Raw genomic sequence first — 18,676 nt, forward strand, 5'->3', positions numbered from 1 at the left:
CAGACAATGCCCTCTGCTAGGCACCACTTCAGTACAGACCACGGAGAGAGACGCATGAGGCCAGGTCACTAGCATACAATGCCCTCTGATAGCCACCACTTCAGTACAGACCACAGAGGATTCATTGCTGAGGGAGACCTGAGGCCAGGTCATTAGCAGACAATGCCCTCTGCTAGCCACCACTTCAGTACAGACCACATAGGATTCATTGCTGGGAGAGACCTGAGGCCAAGTCACTAGCAGACAATGCCCTCTGATAGCCACCACTTCAGTACAGACCACGGAGAGAGAGACCTGAGGCCAGGCCACTAGCAGACAATGCCCTCTGCTATCCACCACTTCAGTACAGACCACAGAGCAGGCATTTCTGAGAGAGACCTGAGGCCAGGTCATTAGCAGACAATGCCCTCTGCTAGCCACCACTTCAGTACAGACCACAGAGGATTCATTGCTGAGCGAGACCTGAGGCCAGGTCATTAGCAGACAATGCCCTCTGCTAGCCACCACTTCAGTACAGACCACATAGGATTCATTGCTGAGAGAGACCTGAGGCCAAGTCATTAGCAGACAATGCCCTCTGCTAGGCACCACTTCAGTACAGACCACGGAGAGAGACGCATGAGGCCAGGTCACTAGCATACAATGCCCTCTGATAGCCACCACTTCAGTACAGACCACAGAGGATTCATTGCTGAGGGAGACCTGAGGCCAGGTCATTAGCAGACAATGCCCTCTTCTAGCCACCACTTCAGTACAGACCACATAGGATTCATTGCTGGGAGAGACCTGAGGCCAAGTCACTAGCAGACAATGCCCTCTGATAGCCACCACTTCAGTACAGACCACGGAGAGAGAGACCTGAGGCCAGGCCACTAGCAGACAATGCCATCTGCTATCCACCACTTCAGTACAGACCACAGAGCAGGCATTTCCGAGAGAGACCTGAGGCCAGGTCATTAGCAGACAATGCCCTCTGCTAGCCACCACTTCAGTACAGACCACATAGGATTCATTGCTGAGAGAGACATAAGTCACTAGCAGACAATGCCCTATGATAGACACCACTTCAGTACAGACCATGGAGAGAGAGACCTGAGGCCAGGTCATTGGCAGACAATGCCCTCTGCTAGCCACCACTTCAGTACAGACCACAGAGCAGGCATTGCTGAGAGAGACCTGAGGCCAGGTCATTAGCAGACAATGCCCTCTGCTAGCCACCACTTCAGTACAGACCACATAAGATTTATTGCTGAGAGAGACCTGAGGCCAAGTCACTAGCAGACAATGCCTTCTGCTATCCACCACTTCAGTAAAGACCACGGAGAGAGACCTGAGGCCAGGTCACTAGCATACAATGCACTGTGCTATCCTCCACTTCAGTACAGACCACGGAGAGAGACCTGAGGCCAGGTCACTAGCATACAATGCCCTCTGCTAGCCACCACTTCAGTACAGACCACATAGGATTCATTGCTGAGAGAGACCTGAGGCCAAGTCACTAGCCGACAATGCCCTCTGGTAGCCACCACTTCAGTACGGACCACAGAGCAGGCATTGCTGAGAGAGACCTGAGGCCAGGTCATTAGCAGACAATGCCCTCTGCTAGCCACCAATTCAGTACAGACCACAGAGCAGGCATTGCTGAGAGAGACCTGAGGCCAGGTCATTAGCAGACAATGCCCTCTTCTAGCCACCACTTCAGTACAGACCACATAGGATTCATTGCTGGGAGAGACCTGAGGCCAAGTCACTAGCAGACAATGCCCTCTGATAGCCACCACTTCAGTACAGACCACGGAGAGAGAGACCTGAGGCCAGGCCACTAGCAGACAATGCCCTCTGCTATCCACCACTTCAGTACAGACCACAGAGCAGGCATTTCCGAGAGAGACCTGAGGCCAGGTCATTAGCAGACAATGCCCTCTGCTAGCCACCACTTCAGTACAGACCACATAGGATTCATTGCTGAGAGAGACATAAGTCACTAGCAGACAATGCCCTATGATAGACACCACTTCAGTACAGACCATGGAGAGAGAGACCTGAGGCCAGGTCATTGGCAGACAATGCCCTCTGCTAGCCACCACTTCAGTACAGACCACAGAGCAGGCATTGCTGAGAGAGACCTGAGGCCAGGTCATTAGCAGACAATGCCCTCTGCTAGCCACCACTTCAGTACAGACCACATAAGATTTATTGCTGAGAGAGACCTGAGGCCAAGTCACTAGCAGACAATGCCTTCTGCTATCCACCACTTCAGTACAGACCACGGAGCGAGACCTGAGGCCAGGTCACTAGCATACAATGCCCTGTGCTATCCACCACTTCAGTACAGACCACAGAGAGAGACCTGAGGCCAGGTCACTAGCATACAATGCCCTCTGCTAGCCACCACTTCAGTACAGACCACATAGGATTCATTGCTGAGAGAGACCTGAGGCCAAGTCACTAGCCGACAATGCCCTCTGCTAGCCACCACTTCAGTACGGACCACAGAGCAGGCATTGCTGAGAGAGACCTGAGGCCAGGTCATTAGCAGACAATGCCCTCTGCTAGCCACCAATTCAGTACAGACCACAGAGCAGGCATTGCTGAGAGAGACCTGAGGCCAGGTCATTAGCAGACAATGCCCTCTGCTAGCCACCACTTCAGTACAGACCACAGAGCAGGCATTGCTGAGAGACACCTGAGGCCAGGTCATTAGCAGACAATGCCCTCTGCTAGCCACCACTTCAGTACAGACCACAGAGCAGGCATTGCTGAGAGAGACCTGAGGCCAGGTCATTAGCAGACAATGCCCTCTGATAGCCACCATTTCAGTACAGACCATGGAGAGAGAGACCTGAGGCCAGGCCACTAGCAGACAATGCCCTCTGCTAGCCACCACTTCAGTACAGACCACAGAGCAGGCATTGCTGAGAGAGACCTGAGGCCAGGTCATTAGCAGACAATGCCCTCTGCTAGCCACCACTTCAGTACAGACCACAGAGCAGGCATTGCTGAGAGACACCTGAGGCCAGGTCATTAGCAGACAATGCCCTCTGCTAGCCACCACTTCAGTACAGACCACAGAGCAGGCATTGCTGAGAGAGACCTGAGGCCAGGTCATTAGCAGAAAATGCCCTCTGCTAGCCACCATTTCAGTACAGACCACAGAGCAGGCCTTGCTGTGAGTGACCTGAGGCCAGGCCATTAGCAGACAATGCCCTCTGATAGCCACCATTTCAGTACAGACCACAGAGCAGGCATTGCTGAGAGAGACCTGAGGCCAGGTCATTAGCAGACAATGCCCTCTGTTAGCCTCCATTTCAGTACAGACCACAGAGAGAGAGACCTGAGGCCAGGCCACTAGCAGACAATGCCCTCTGCTAGCCACCACTTCAGTACAGACCACAGAGCAGGCATTGCTGAGAGAGACCTGAGGCCAGGTCATTAGCAGAAAATGCCCTCTGCTAGCCAACACTTCAGTACAGACCACAGAGCAGGCATTGCTGAGAGAGACCTGAGGCCAGGTCATTAGCAGACAATGCCCTCTGTTAGCCTCCATTTCAGTACAGACCACAGAGAGAGAGACCTGAGGCCAGGCCACTAGCAGACAATGCCCTCTGCTAGCCACCACTTCAGTACAGACCACAGAGCAGGCATTGCTGAGAGAGACCTGAGGCCAGGTCATTAGCAGACAATGCCCTCTGCTAGCCACCACTTCAGTACAGATCACATAGGATTCATTGCTGAGAGAGACCTGAGGCCAAGTCACTAGCAGACAATGCCCTCTGATAGCCACCACTTCAGTACAGACTGCGGAGAGAGAGACCTGAGGCCAGGCCACTAGCAGACAATGACCATCATTCTGACCCAGGCGGTAAGTTACCGCCTGGGTCGTACCTTTACCACCATGGCGTAAACTACATTTACGCCATGGTGGTTGGCAGACTTACCGCCCCATTCCGAGGTTGGCGGGGCGGTAAGTCCCCAATCCCCATTTACCCTTCCCCATTCCCATTTTTGCCCCATAGGGCATAATGGGAGTGGGGAAGGCGTTAATTACGCCACCGTAAATTACGGTGGCGTAATTAACATCAAGGTCCCTTAGCGCCATGGATTTTAACACCTGCCAAAAGCAGGTGTTAAATGCTCTATGGCGCTAAGGGACCTCGGAATCAGGCGGTAAGGGTCGGCGCTGTTTACGCTGCCGTAAACCCCTTACCGCCTGGGTCGGAATGAGGCCCAATGCCCTCTGCTAGCCACCACTTCAGTACAGACCACAGAGCAGGCATTGCTGAGAGAGACCTGAGGCCAGGTCATTAGCAGACAATGCCCTCTGCTAGGCACCACTTCAGTACAGACCACGGAGAGAGACGCATGAGGCCAGGTCACTAGCATACAATGCCCTCTGATAGCCACCACTTCAGTACAGACCACAGAGGATTCATTGCTGAGGGAGACCTGAGGCCAGGTCATTAGCAGACAATGCCCTCTGCTAGCCACCACTTCAGTACAGACCACATAGGATTCATTGCTGAGAGAGACCTGAGGCCAAGTCATTAGCAGACAATGCCCTCTGCTAGGCACCACTTCAGTACAGACCACGGAGAGAGACGCATGAGGCCAGGTCACTAGCATACAATGCCCTCTGATAGCCACCACTTCAGTACAGACCACAGAGGATTCATTGCTGAGGGAGACCTGAGGCCAGGTCATTAGCAGACAATGCCCTCTGCTAGCCACCACTTCAGTACAGACCACATAGGATTCATTGCTGGGAGAGACCTGAGGCCAAGTCACTAGCAGACAATGCCCTCTGATAGCCACCACTTCAGTACAGACCACGGAGAGAGAGACCTGAGGCCAGGCCACTAGCAGACAATGCCCTCTGCTATCCACCACTTCAGTACAGACCACAGAGCAGGCATTTCTGAGAGAGACCTGAGGCCAGGTCATTAGCAGACAATGCCCTCTGCTAGCCACCACTTCAGTACAGACCACAGAGGATTCATTGCTGAGCGAGACCTGAGGCCAGGTCATTAGCAGACAATGCCCTCTGCTAGCCACCACTTCAGTACAGACCACATAGGATTCATTGCTGAGAGAGACCTGAGGCCAAGTCATTAGCAGACAATGCCCTCTGCTAGGCACCACTTCAGTACAGACCACGGAGAGACGCATGAGGCCAGGTCACTAGCATACAATGCCCTCTGATAGCCACCACTTCAGTACAGACCACAGAGGATTCATTGCTGAGGGAGACCTGAGGCCAGGTCATTAGCAGACAATGCCCTCTTCTAGCCACCACTTCAGTACAGACCACATAGGATTCATTGCTGGGAGAGACCTGAGGCCAAGTCACTAGCAGACAATGCCCTCTGATAGCCACCACTTCAGTACAGACCACGGAGAGAGAGACCTGAGGCCAGGCCACTAGCAGACAATGCCCTCTGCTATCCACCACTTCAGTACAGACCACAGAGCAGGCATTTCCGAGAGAGACCTGAGGCCAGGTCATTAGCAGACAATGCCCTCTGCTAGCCACCACTTCAGTACAGACCACATAGGATTCATTGCTGAGAGAGACATAAGTCACTAGCAGACAATGCCCTATGATAGACACCACTTCAGTACAGACCATGGAGAGAGAGACCTGAGGCCAGGTCATTGGCAGACAATGCCCTCTGCTAGCCACCACTTCAGTACAGACCACAGAGCAGGCATTGCTGAGAGAGACCTGAGGCCAGGTCATTAGCAGACAATGCCCTCTGCTAGCCACCACTTCAGTACAGACCACATAAGATTTATTGCTGAGAGAGACCTGAGGCCAAGTCACTAGCAGACAATGCCTTCTGCTATCCACCACTTCAGTACAGACCACGGAGCGAGACCTGAGGCCAGGTCACTAGCATACAATGCCCTGTGCTATCCACCACTTCAGTACAGACCACAGAGAGAGACCTGAGGCCAGGTCACTAGCATACAATGCCCTCTGCTAGCCACCACTTCAGTACAGACCACATAGGATTCATTGCTGAGAGAGACCTGAGGCCAAGTCACTAGCCGACAATGCCCTCTGCTGGCCACCACTTCAGTATGGACCACAGAGCAGGCATTGCTGAGAGAGACCTGAGGCCAGGTCATTAGCAGACAATGCCCTCTGCTAGCCACCAATTCAGTACAGACCACAGAGCAGGCATTGCTGAGAGAGACCTGAGGCCAGGTCATTAGCAGACAATGCCCTCTGCTAGCCACCACTTCAGTACAGACCACAGAGCAGGCATTGCTGAGAGACACCTGAGGCCAGGTCATTAGCAGACAATGCCCTCTGCTAGCCACCACTTCAGTACAGACCACAGAGCAGGCATTGCTGAGAGAGACCTGAGGCCAGGTCATTAGCAGACAATGCCCTCTGATAGCCACCATTTCAGTACAGACCATGGAGAGAGAGACCTGAGGCCAGGCCACTAGCAGACAATGCCCTCTGCTAACCACCACTTCAGTACAGACCACAGAGCAGGCATTGCTGAGAGAGACCTGAGGCCAGGTCATTAGCAGAAAATGCCCTCTGCTAGCCACCATTTCAGTACAGACCACAGAGCAGGCCTTGCTGTGAGTGACCTGAGGCCAGGCCATTAGCAGACAATGCCCTCTGATAGCCACCATTTCAGTTCAGACCACAGAGCAGGCATTGCTGAGAGAGACCTGAGGCCAGGTCATTAGCAGACAATGCCCTCTGTTAGCCTCCATTTCAGTAGAGACCACAGAGAGAGAGACCTGAGGCCAGGCCACTAGCAGACAATGCCCTCTGCTAGCCACCACTTCAGTACAGACCACAGAGCAGGCATTGCTGAGAGAGACCTGAGGCCAGGTCATTAGCAGAAAATGCCCTCTGCTAGCCAACATTTCAGTACAGACCACAGAGCAGGCATTGCTGAGAGAGACCTGAGGCCAGGTCATTAGCAGACAATGCCCTCTGTTAGCCTCCATTTCAGTACAGACCACAGAGAGCGAGACCTGAGGCCAGGCCACTAGCAGACAATGCCCTCTGCTAGCCACCACTTCAGTACAGACCACAGAGCAGGCATTGCTGAGAGAGACCTGAGGCCAGGTCATTAGCAGACAATGCGCTCTGCTAGGCACCACTTCAGTACAGACCACGGAGAGAGACGCATGAGGCCAGGTCACTAGCATACAATGCCCTCTGATAGCCACCACTTCAGTACAGACCACAGAGGATTCATTGCTGAGGGAGACCTGAGGCCAGGTCATTAGCAGACAATGCCCTCTGCTAGCCACCACTTCAGTACAGACCACATAGGATTCATTGCTGGGAGAGACCTGAGGCCAAGTCACTAGCAGACAATGCCCTCTGATAGCCACCACTTCAGTACAGACCACGGAGAGAGAGACCTGAGGCCAGGCCACAAGCAGACAATGCCCTCTGCTATCCACCACTTCAGTACAGACCACAGAGCAGGCATTTCTGAGAGAGACCTGAGGCCAGGTCATTAGCAGACAATGCCCTCTGCTAGCCACCACTTCAGTACAGACCACATAGGATTCATTGCTGAGAGAGACATAAGTCACTAGCAGACAATGCCCTCTGATAGACACCACTTCAGTACAGACCACAGAGAGAGAGACCTGAGGCCAGGTCATTAGCAGACAATGCCCTCTGCTAGCCACCACTTCAGTACAGACCACAGAGCAGGCATTGCTGAGAGAGACCTGAGGCCAGGTCATTAGCAGACAATGCCCTCTGCTAGCCACCACTTCAGTACAGACCACATAAGATTTATTGCTGAGAGAGACCTGAGGCCAAGTCACTAGCAGACAATGCCTTCTGCTATCCACCACTTCAGTAAAGACCACGGAGAGAGACCTGAGGCCAGGTCACTAGCATACAATGCACTGTGCTATCCTCCACTTCAGTACAGACCACGGAGAGAGACCTGAGGCCAGGTCACTAGCATACAATGCCCTCTGCTAGCCACCACTTCAGTACAGACCACATAGGATTCATTGCTGAGAGAGACCTGAGGCCAAGTCACTAGCCGACAATGCCCTCTGGTAGCCACCACTTCAGTACGGACCACAGAGCAGGCATTGCTGAGAGAGACCTGAGGCCAGGTCATTAGCAGACAATGCCCTCTGCTAGCCACCAATTCAGTACAGACCACAGAGCAGGCATTGCTGAGAGAGACCTGAGGCCAGGTCATTAGCAGACAATGCCCTCTGCTAGCCACCACTTCAGTACAGATCACATAGGATTCATTGCTGAGAGAGACCTGAGGCCAAGTCACTAGCAGACAATGCCCTCTGATAGCCACCACTTCAGTACAGACTGCGGAGAGAGAGACCTGAGGCCAGGCCACTAGCAGACAATGACCATCATTCCGACCCAGGCGCTAAGTTACCGCCTGGGTCGTACCTTTACCACCATGGCGTAAACTACATTTACGCCATGGTGGTTGGCAGACTTACCGCCCCATTCCGAGGTTGGCGGGGCGGTAAGTCCCCAATCCCCATTTACCCTTCCCCATTCCCATTTTTGCCCCATAGGGCATAATGGGAGTGGGGAAGGCGTTAATTACGCCACCGTAAATTACGGTGGCGTAATTAACATCAAGGTCCCTTAGCGCCATGGATTTTAACACCTGCCAAAAGCAGGTGTTAAATGCTCTATGGCGCTAAGGGACCTCGGAATCAGGCGGTAAGGGTCGGCGCTGTTTACGCTGCCGTAAACCCCTTACCGCCTGGGTCGGAATGAGGCCCAATGCCCTCTGCTAGCCACCACTTCAGTACAGACCACAGAGCAGGCATTGCTGAGAGAGACCTGAGGCCAGGTCATTAGCAGACAATGCCCTCTGCTAGGCACCACTTCAGTACAGACCACGGAGAGAGACGCATGAGGCCAGGTCACTAGCATACAATGCCCTCTGATAGCCACCACTTCAGTACAGACCACAGAGGATTCATTGCTGAGGGAGACCTGAGGCCAGGTCATTAGCAGACAATGCCCTCTGCTAGCCACCACTTCAGTACAGACCACATAGGATTCATTGCTGAGAGAGACCTGAGGCCAAGTCATTAGCAGACAATGCCCTCTGCTAGGCACCACTTCAGTACAGACCACGGAGAGAGACGCATGAGGCCAGGTCACTAGCATACAATGCCCTCTGATGGCCACCACTTCAGTACAGACCACAGAGGATTCATTGCTGAGGGAGACCTGAGGCCAGGTCATTAGCAGACAATGCCCTCTGCTAGCCACCACTTCAGTACAGACCACATAGGATTCATTGCTGGGAGAGACCTGAGGCCAAGTCACTAGCAGACAATGCCCTCTGATAGCCACCACTTCAGTACAGACCACGGAGAGAGAGACCTGAGGCCAGGCCACTAGCAGACAATGCCCTCTGCTATCCACCACTTCAGTACAGACCACAGAGCAGGCATTTCTGAGAGAGACCTGAGGCCAGGTCATTAGCAGACAATGCCCTCTGCTAGCCACCACTTCAGTACAGACCACATAGGATTCATTGCTGAGAGAGACATAAGTCACTAGCAGACAATGCCCTCTGATAGACACCACTTCAGTACAGACCACAGAGAGAGAGACCTGAGGCCAGGTCATTAGCAGACAATGCCCTCTGCTAGCCACCACTTCAGTACAGACCACAGAGCAGGCATTGCTGAGAGAGACCTGAGGCCAGGTCATTAGCAGACAATGCCCTCTGCTAGCCACCACTTCAGTACAGACCACATAAGATTTATTGCTGAGAGAGACCTGAGGCCAAGTCACTAGCAGACAATGCCTTCTGCTATCCACCACTTCAGTAAAGACCACGGAGAGAGACCTGAGGCCAGGTCACTAGCATACAATGCACTGTGCTATCCTCCACTTCAGTACAGACCACGGAGAGAGACCTGAGGCCAGGTCACTAGCATACAATGCCCTCTGCTAGCCACCACTTCAGTACAGACCACATAGGATTCATTGCTGAGAGAGACCTGAGGCCAAGTCACTAGCCGACAATGCCCTCTGGTAGCCACCACTTCAGTACGGACCACAGAGCAGGCATTGCTGAGAGAGACCTGAGGCCAGGTCATTAGCAGACAATGCCCTCTGCTAGCCACCAATTCAGTACAGACCACAGAGCAGGCATTGCTGAGAGAGACCTGAGGCCAGGTCATTAGCAGACAATGCCCTCTGCTAGCCACCACTTCAGTACAGACCACAGAGCAGGCATTGCTGAGGGACACCTGAGGCCAGGTCATTAGCAGACAATGCCCTCTGCTAGCCACCACTTCAGTACAGACCACAGAGCAGGCATTGCTGAGAGAGACCTGAGGCCAGGTCATTAGCAGACAATGCCCTCTGATAGCCACCATTTCAGTACAGACCATGGAGAGAGAGACCTGAGGCCAGGTCACTAGCAGACAATGCCCTCTGCTAACCACCACTTCAGTACAGACCACAGAGCAGGCATTGCTGAGAGAGACCTGAGGCCAGGTCATTAGCAGAAAATGCCCTCTGCTAGCCACCACTTCAGTACAGACCACAGAGCAGGCATTGCTGAGAGTGACCTGAGGCCAGGCCATTAGCAGACAATGCCCTCTGATAGCCACCATTTCAGTACAGACAACGGAGAGAGAGACCTGAGGCCAGGCCACTAGCAGAAAATGCCCTCTGCTAGCCACCACTTCAGTACAGACCACAGAGCAGGCATTGCTGAGAGAGACCTGAGGCCAGGTCATTAGCAGACAATGCCCTCTGCTAGCCACCACTTCAGTAAAGAACACATAGGATTCATTGCTGAGAGAGACCTGAGGCCAAGTCACTAGCAGACAATGCCCTCTGCTATCCACCACTTCAGTACAGACCACAGAGAGAGACCTGAGGCCAGGTCACTAGCATACAATGCCCTGTGCTACCCACCACTTCAGTACAGACCACGGAGAGAGACTTGAGGCCAGGTCACTAGCATACAATGCCCTCTGCTAGCCACCACTTCAGTACAGACCACATAGGATTCATTGCTGAGAGAGTCCTGAGGCCAAGTCACTAGCAGACAATGCCCTCTGCTAGCCACCACTTCAGCACAGACCACAGAGCAGGCATTGCTGAGAGAGACCTGAGGCCAGGTCATTAGCAGACAATGCCCTCTGTTAGCCACCACTTAAGTACAGACCACAGAGCAGGCATTGCTGAGAGAGACCTGAGGCCAGGTCATTAGCAGACAATGCCCTCTGCTAGCCACCACTTCAGTACAGACCACAGAGCAGGCATTGCTGAGAGAGTCCTGAGGCCAGGTCATTAGCAGACAATGCCCTCTGCTAGCCACCACTTCAGTACAGACCACAGAGCAGGCATTGCTGAGAGAGACCTGAGGCCAGGTCATTAGCCGACAATGCCCTCTGTTAGCCTCCATTTCAGTGCAGACCAAAGAGAGAGAGACCTGAGGCCAGGCCACTAGCAGACAATGCCCTCTGCTAGCCACCACTTCAGTACAGACCACAAAGCAGGCATTGCTGAGAGAGACCTGAGGCCAGGTCATTAGCAGAAAATGCCCTCTGCTAGCCAACACTTCAGTACAGACCACAGAGCAGGCATTGCTGAGAGAGACCTGAGGCCAGGTCATTAGCAGACAATGCCCTCTGTTAGCCTCCATTTCAGTACAGACCACAGAGAGAGAGACCTGAGGCCAGGTCACTAGCAGACAATGCCCTCTGCTAGCCACCACTTCAGTACAGACCACCGAGGATTAATTATTATTTTTTTTATTCATAAAATTGTATTATGATTCAACAAAAAATCTTTACCAAACATTAAAAACAATCGAATATTTATAATTACTCAAGATTATATCTTTAACAGTCACATAAAATAATTATCTAACATCAATAAGATCAACATTAAAGAAACAAAAACTCATGATTTAGGTCTCAACATCAAACGCTAGGTTACACTGCATCAGCAGTTTTTCCAATTGGAATAACATTTTTGCCAGTGCTATAATAAGTTTAGTACTTTCGCCTCTCATCGCTCTAAGCCAGAACGATTCACATGCTATTTCAGAACTCAAGGGCAACTTTCGCCCAAACATAGTTCTCTTAATGTCTCAAGATTGGAACAATACGCAACCAGATGTCTCAAAGATTCTTTTTGGTCTTGTAATTGACAAAATCGACAATAGTGAAAACTTGATTCCGCTTCACACAGCTCATAATGTACACGTTCCAATGTAGGAAGTTGATTTAATTTAAATCTCATATACATGTTTGTAATTTTCGGACATGGTCATTTCAAGATATAACCTGGCCGAAAGCTTCTTTCAGTCTCAAAGAAGGCATGTCCACTGTAGGTTTTATACGTACTGTTGGTATCCATGGTCCGAATCCAGTCTAAGTTAAATAGCTTTCTCTTTAAAAATGGAAGGCCTAACAACAGGTCCTCAGAGATAGCATTTATCCTCAGAGTACTTGTTTCATTTGTTCAGAGAATGTCATAACTGATCTAACATTTCCTTTATGTAAAGGAACATTCAGATCTTGATATAATGAATTTTTGACTGGCGCCAAAATTCTAGCATACATTAAAAGTTTGCGCCATGTGGCTCTTGCTGACAAAGAAATTAATCTAAGTTCATTCCGAAGTATCGAATTGGGCACGGACATCGCCAATCCCAAGGTTTGTTTCAATAGCTGGCCCTGCAGACTATCCTAAGCTTCGTCCAAATTCGCTAGACATAAATCCAAGCCATACAGTAGAATTGGTTCCACTTTGAGCAGATAAAAGTCTATCAATGATTTTAGAGATAATTTACAGTATTTACCAAGGATGATTCTCATTTGTGAGAGTATTGCCAAGGATTTATCTTTCAGCCCCTTCATCCAATGTGTTGATGAATTAGATACTGTAAGGTGGTAACCCAAGTAGCACATTGTTTTTACCTTTGGGATGTTTGACCCATCTAAATTCCATTGATAGGTTTTAATTCGTCTAGAGTTGGCAAAGACCATAGTGTTAGATTTTTTGGAATTAGCTTGCAGATTATGGTCAGAGGCGAATCTTTGAAAAGCATTTAGTTTTAATTGCAAACCTGACAGGGTTCTATCCAGTAAAATGATTTCATCTGCAAAGCAGAGCCATCCTAAGTGAATAGAACCCAACCGTACAGCGAAAATTCCCACCTACCCAAAGCGAGTCTATGGGCCTCATTACGAGAATGGAGGTAATGAAAATAGGAAGGCGGAATGGTATTACCGGCACCGTTAACGGGTCCGGGCCATTACGACCTGACAACCTGCCAATACCACCACCGCCCGTACCGTGCCCCTTCAGAATGGGTCGCGCGCATACACGCGCCACTTCGTGGAGTAAATACCGGGATGCCGATAATTGGAGGACATCACAACTCACGCGGGCATGCAATTACCGGCATCCCGAAGGCAGTAATTAGTGCCTGCGCGATGGCGGCCATACAAGCATCGTGGACCACCCGTAAACAGCAAGGAGGAGGGTGAGACAGGCCCTGCAATTTCCACCAGTGAAGCAAGTAGTACCTCGCAGGCAGTCACCAATCCCTCGCATCAAATTCAGTCCATTCAATCTAACCTCTGAGCAGATCCACACCCTGTACCGGTTGGACCGGGACGCCATCACCACCATTGTGGACATGATACATGACAATATTGTCAGCCTCATAGAAATTCGCACTGCCATTCCCCCGCTACTAAAGGTGGTGTCTGTGCTCCACTTCCTGGCCACATGCACCTACCAGCACACAGTGGGCCAGCTGCATGGTATATCACAACCACTCTTTTCATGCATGCTGACCCAAGTGCTGGATGCCCTCCTGAAGGATGGTAGCACCCACATATCCCTACCACAGACTGCCCAGGAGATTGCCGACACCAAAGTAGGCTTCCATGCACTGGCAGGCATGCCCAATTGCGTTGGGGCCCTCGACTGCACCCATGTTGGATTGGTAGTCCCTCATGCCATACAGGCGGTGTGCCACAATCGCAAGAAATACCACTCCATCAATGTGCAGATGGTATGTGACTCCAGCAAGATCATCACACATTGTTGTGCCCGATATCCCGGATCCACACATGATTCCACGGTGCTGCGTAACTCCACGCTACCCCGTCACATGGAGCGACATTCTGGACGACGTGCCTGGCTGCTTGGTGAGTTGCCTGACTGGCCCATGGCAGTGCATCGGGGTTGTGATGTGGTGGGATGCATACTCCACCTGGGTGGGAATGGGGGGATGCATACTCCACCTGGGTGGGATTGGGGGGGATGCATACTCCACCTGGGTGGGAATGGGGGGGATGCATACTCCACCTGGGTGGGAATGGGTGGTGAGTGGATAGTGCACTTAGAGCTAAACACTTCCTACCTGAACCTCCCAACCCGAACATGACACATGACTGCCACACATTGGACCAATGCAGCACATCAATGAAAACATGTAAGATGCCCAACCAGGCCACCATGGGTCCGTCAAGCGATGCATGAATGAACATGATTACAACTGTGCCAATGTGGCCGGTGTGATTAGGCACAGTGTAGCATACACTGCAATCATGGGAGGCAAGACATCGCTCCGCATCCACAGTACATTCGCATCAGCATGCAAGTTAACACCCTGCATAATCTGTAGAACGCCATCCAGACTAGCACACCATATTGCAGTACCCAATGCATCCAAATGATCTCAGTGCATACGTACAGGGACATGTGCATGTCAACAGCAAATAGCTGTGGCCATAGCTGTGAATCCTGAAGGTGGCAGCTCAGAATGACTAACACAGGCCTCTCTGTACTCCCATGCAGGTGATGGAGGATATCCCTTGAAGCCGTGACTACTTACCCCCGTGTGGAACCCACGTAACAGGCATGAAGAGGAGTACAATCGGGTCTATACCCGTACCCGTGTTGTGATTGAAGGCGCGATTAAGCAGGTCTGGTGGAGCACTTCTTTATAGGCCGGAAAAAGTGGCAAAGATCACCATGTCCTGTGTCATGCTGCGCAACATGTGCATCCGGAGAAATGTACCACTGCCACCTGACATTGACATGCATGCACTGGGTGAGGATGATGAGGAAGAAGATGGAAGAGAAGCAGCACCCCTCTCATTACGTGATACACAAGATGGACGTGCTGTACGCCAATCGCTGTTTGACGAATACTTCTGAACCACAGGGACGTTGATGGATATGTGTCACTACTACATTGAACACTGGGTCCATGTGGACATGCACACAGGGAATGTGGGGAGGTGGGCACTGTGCACTAACATGAATGAAATTAATACACACAAAATGAACAATGTCCAGGCATCAAATGATTTTGTACACAACGGGTGCATTAATAATAACTACAGAAAAGTGCTACCCCCTCCCACCCCCCACTACACCAAAACACCCCATACCCCCAATGAACACCCCATACCCCAATGAACACCCCATACCCCCAATGAACACCCCCATATCCCCAATAAACACCCCATACCCCCCAATGAACACCACCGTCACCATGTAACCCACTCCCATTGTTGTCCAAAACTATTTTCGTCCTTTCTTGCTCTCCGGGGGCAGCATTTGTGACTGCCTCGCACTCTGCCTTGTCTGACGCACAGGGCCAGAGGGTGCAGAGGAAGCGGCTTTGGAGGATGTGGGTGTGGTGGATGGGATGGTTGCCGCAGTGATTGCCACGGCTGGCACGGGTTGTTGCTCCTGCATGTGCAGCAGGTTTGAGGTCAGGACCTGCGTGGCGGCCCCCAGACTGTCTCGCATCATCAGCGCAGAGGCATTGATGGCGGTTGTGTTCACCCCTATGGCCTGCGCTATCTGCCGCCTTGTGTCCTCACCCTCCGCTACATATCGTCGTACTAGTTCCAGCATTGAGTCCTGTCTTGGCCCCACCCTTGCAAGCCGTGCCTCAAGGTTGGTGGGAGCAGTAGTGGTTGAGAGTGCTATGACCGGGCGTGCCTTGGCAGGACTGGCCTTGGGGGTGGTGGAGAGGTCTGAGCTGTGGAGGGCAGGATCCGCAATGCTGCTGGTGAGTGTGTCCTGAGTGTGGGGTTAGGGGGTGGACAGGGGGCTTGGGGAGTGTGGACATGTCACATGTATCAGCCCTTCCTCATCCACATACTCCGCTGCTTCAACTTCAATGTCGCTCTGTGGGGCAGTGGCAGCTGTCTCGCCCACGGAACTGGTTTCTGCGGAATTGGTGCCACTGAGCTCGCCTTCTGCTGGTGTTGCCAGCCCTGTTGTTCTGGTGTCTGGCATAGCTGTGGGGCCCTCATGTGCGGGCATGGCCTGGGCACTCGCCCTGGGTTTTGGTGTGGCTTGGGAGGCTGCCCCGGAGGTGGTTCTGCCTGTGGGAGTTGTCTTGGGCTGGGACGTGGATTCCCTTGTGGGTGTTTCTTCACTGGCATCCTCTCCGTCGGTGCCTGGGGGGTAGAAGAGATGCAGGGCATTAATGATGGTGTTACATGCAAGATGCATTATATGGTGCTGTGGAGATTTTCTTTTAGCATGCATTCATATCTTACAGGTGTGTCACACAGGGTAATTTGAAGGGGGCATTTTGGCATTTCCTGTGACGTCTCAATTCAGGAATGCTGCATGGCCGGTGGCATGCGGTTGTATTGGGGTTTGTGTGATGTATTACATGGGCACGGTCCGTGTGTGTTGGCTGTCTGTTGGTAATGGGATTGGCAATCAGCATGCATTTCAGTGTGGCAGGGTTTGGGCCTCCATCTGGACATGGATATGTTGATGTTTGTGTGTTGGGACATGCATTGCCTTGCCTAGGCTCTCTTCCAGATCACTTGTGCTACATCATGGTTTCCCCTACTGGGGTCTGCAGGGTCACTCACCTCCATCTCCAGATGTAGCTGCACCCGTCTCCATCTCACCGAAGCCCTCGATAGACTCCATCTGGATAAAAGTACTACAGGTCTCCTCCCAGCACATTAGTTTTGTGGGTGAGTGGGCACCCCCGCCTGTGGCCTCCCTCCTATTGCTGGCCAGGATGTTCCGTACCCTAAGGCAGAGGTTGTCCCACCTTTTCTTACAGTCTTGGGGCCTCATTACGACTTTAGAGGTAGCCATGCCCTCAATAAGGGCATGGCAGCCTCCAAAATCGGGTCCAGGTCTGGGTTCCCTGAATGGGGAATTACCGGGCCATTCTGAGTTTGGAGGGCCCGGTAATTCCTCCTTCAGGGAACCCGGGCCCGAACCTTCCCCATTCCCATTTGGGAATGGGTGCGGGAGCTAACAACGGGCTGATTACGACCGCCCGTTGTTAGCTCCCTGGTCCCCTCGCGGGACCCGCTCTGGACGTCTGGTACAACCAGACGTCCACATCGGGTCCCGCGAGGGAACCTCGTAATAGTGCGGAATGCATTTAATGGCGCCGGCACCATTACCGGTGCCGTTAAACACATTCCGCCCAGGTCGTAATGAGGCCCTTTGACTGTTCGTGGGGTGGTGCCGACCGCAGAAACGTTGCTGGCTACCTACTCCCAAATCTCCTTTTTCCTTAGCTGCACCTCCCTTTTGAGGTTGTGCGTGTTTATCTCCTCAGCATGGGCAGCGAGGGTGTCCACCAACATGTTCAGTTCTTGATCCGAAAAACGCTTTTTGCGCAGGTAGGGTTTTGATTTTCTGCTTGCCTTGGACATGGTGATTTGGAAGGCCCTGGTCTCTCCTGTAAAACACTGGTGGTTTGGGAGGATTGCAATGGATTGTCTTTTTAAAGATGGCCGCCGGCGCATTTCCCGTTACGACGTGATGACGTTACTTCCGTGTCCGGTATTGCGAGCCCAGTATTAGCATGGTGTTAATACCGGGTCGGTATTAAGGGGTTCCTCCTAGGCAGAGGCGATATCAGCGGGTCCCGTGAAGGCGCTATCAGGGGGTTGGAGGTCCTTTAGCGGCATGCCGGTATGGCCATTACCGGCATGGGGGTCCGCGCATGCTCGCACACTCGTAATCATCCGCTATTAGCGGCATCATACGAGCACGGACCTGCTAGTTCCTCCATGCCGGTAATGACCCCGTTTTTAGCGCACTTCTCGTAATGAGGCCCTATGTCCACTATATAAAGATTAAAAAGAGTCGCCGCCATGTTGCACCCCTGCTTCACACCCGTCAGAGTAGGGATGGCCCCTGTGACGACACCATCCCGATTAACTTGCACTTGAAAAGAAGTGTTGGTGTGAAGAAGGGTAATTAGTTGTACCAAACGCCTTGGGAACTCGATTTTGAACATTTTGACCCATAGTAGGTTTCTTATCACAGCATCAAACGCGCATGAAAGATCTAAAGCTGCCATGTATATGGGGCCAGTGACAGCAATATTAGTAGGGAACACAAATGTGCAAGTACCATTGCATTCAGAGAAGTGCTCATGTTTTTGTGAAAACCTACTTGCACTTTCGAGTAAATATCATTGGTTTCAAAATGATTCTCTAAATGTTTTAAAAGGAGACTAGCATAGATTTTAGCTGCTGAGTACATCAGCGCAAGAGGCCGACAATGTTTTGGGTCACTAGGTTGCCCTTTTTGTATAATGGAATAATTGCGCATTACACTAGGATTGAGGTATTACTGCAGTACATAAAATATGTTCAAATTTCGCATGCAAAACTACAGCCCAAA

The sequence above is a fragment of the Ambystoma mexicanum genome, chromosome 4p, assembly GCF_040938575.1.
Source record: "Ambystoma mexicanum isolate Mex_15411 chromosome 4p, UKY_AmexF1_1, whole genome shotgun sequence".
Classification (NCBI taxonomy): Eukaryota; Metazoa; Chordata; class Amphibia; order Caudata; family Ambystomatidae; genus Ambystoma; species Ambystoma mexicanum.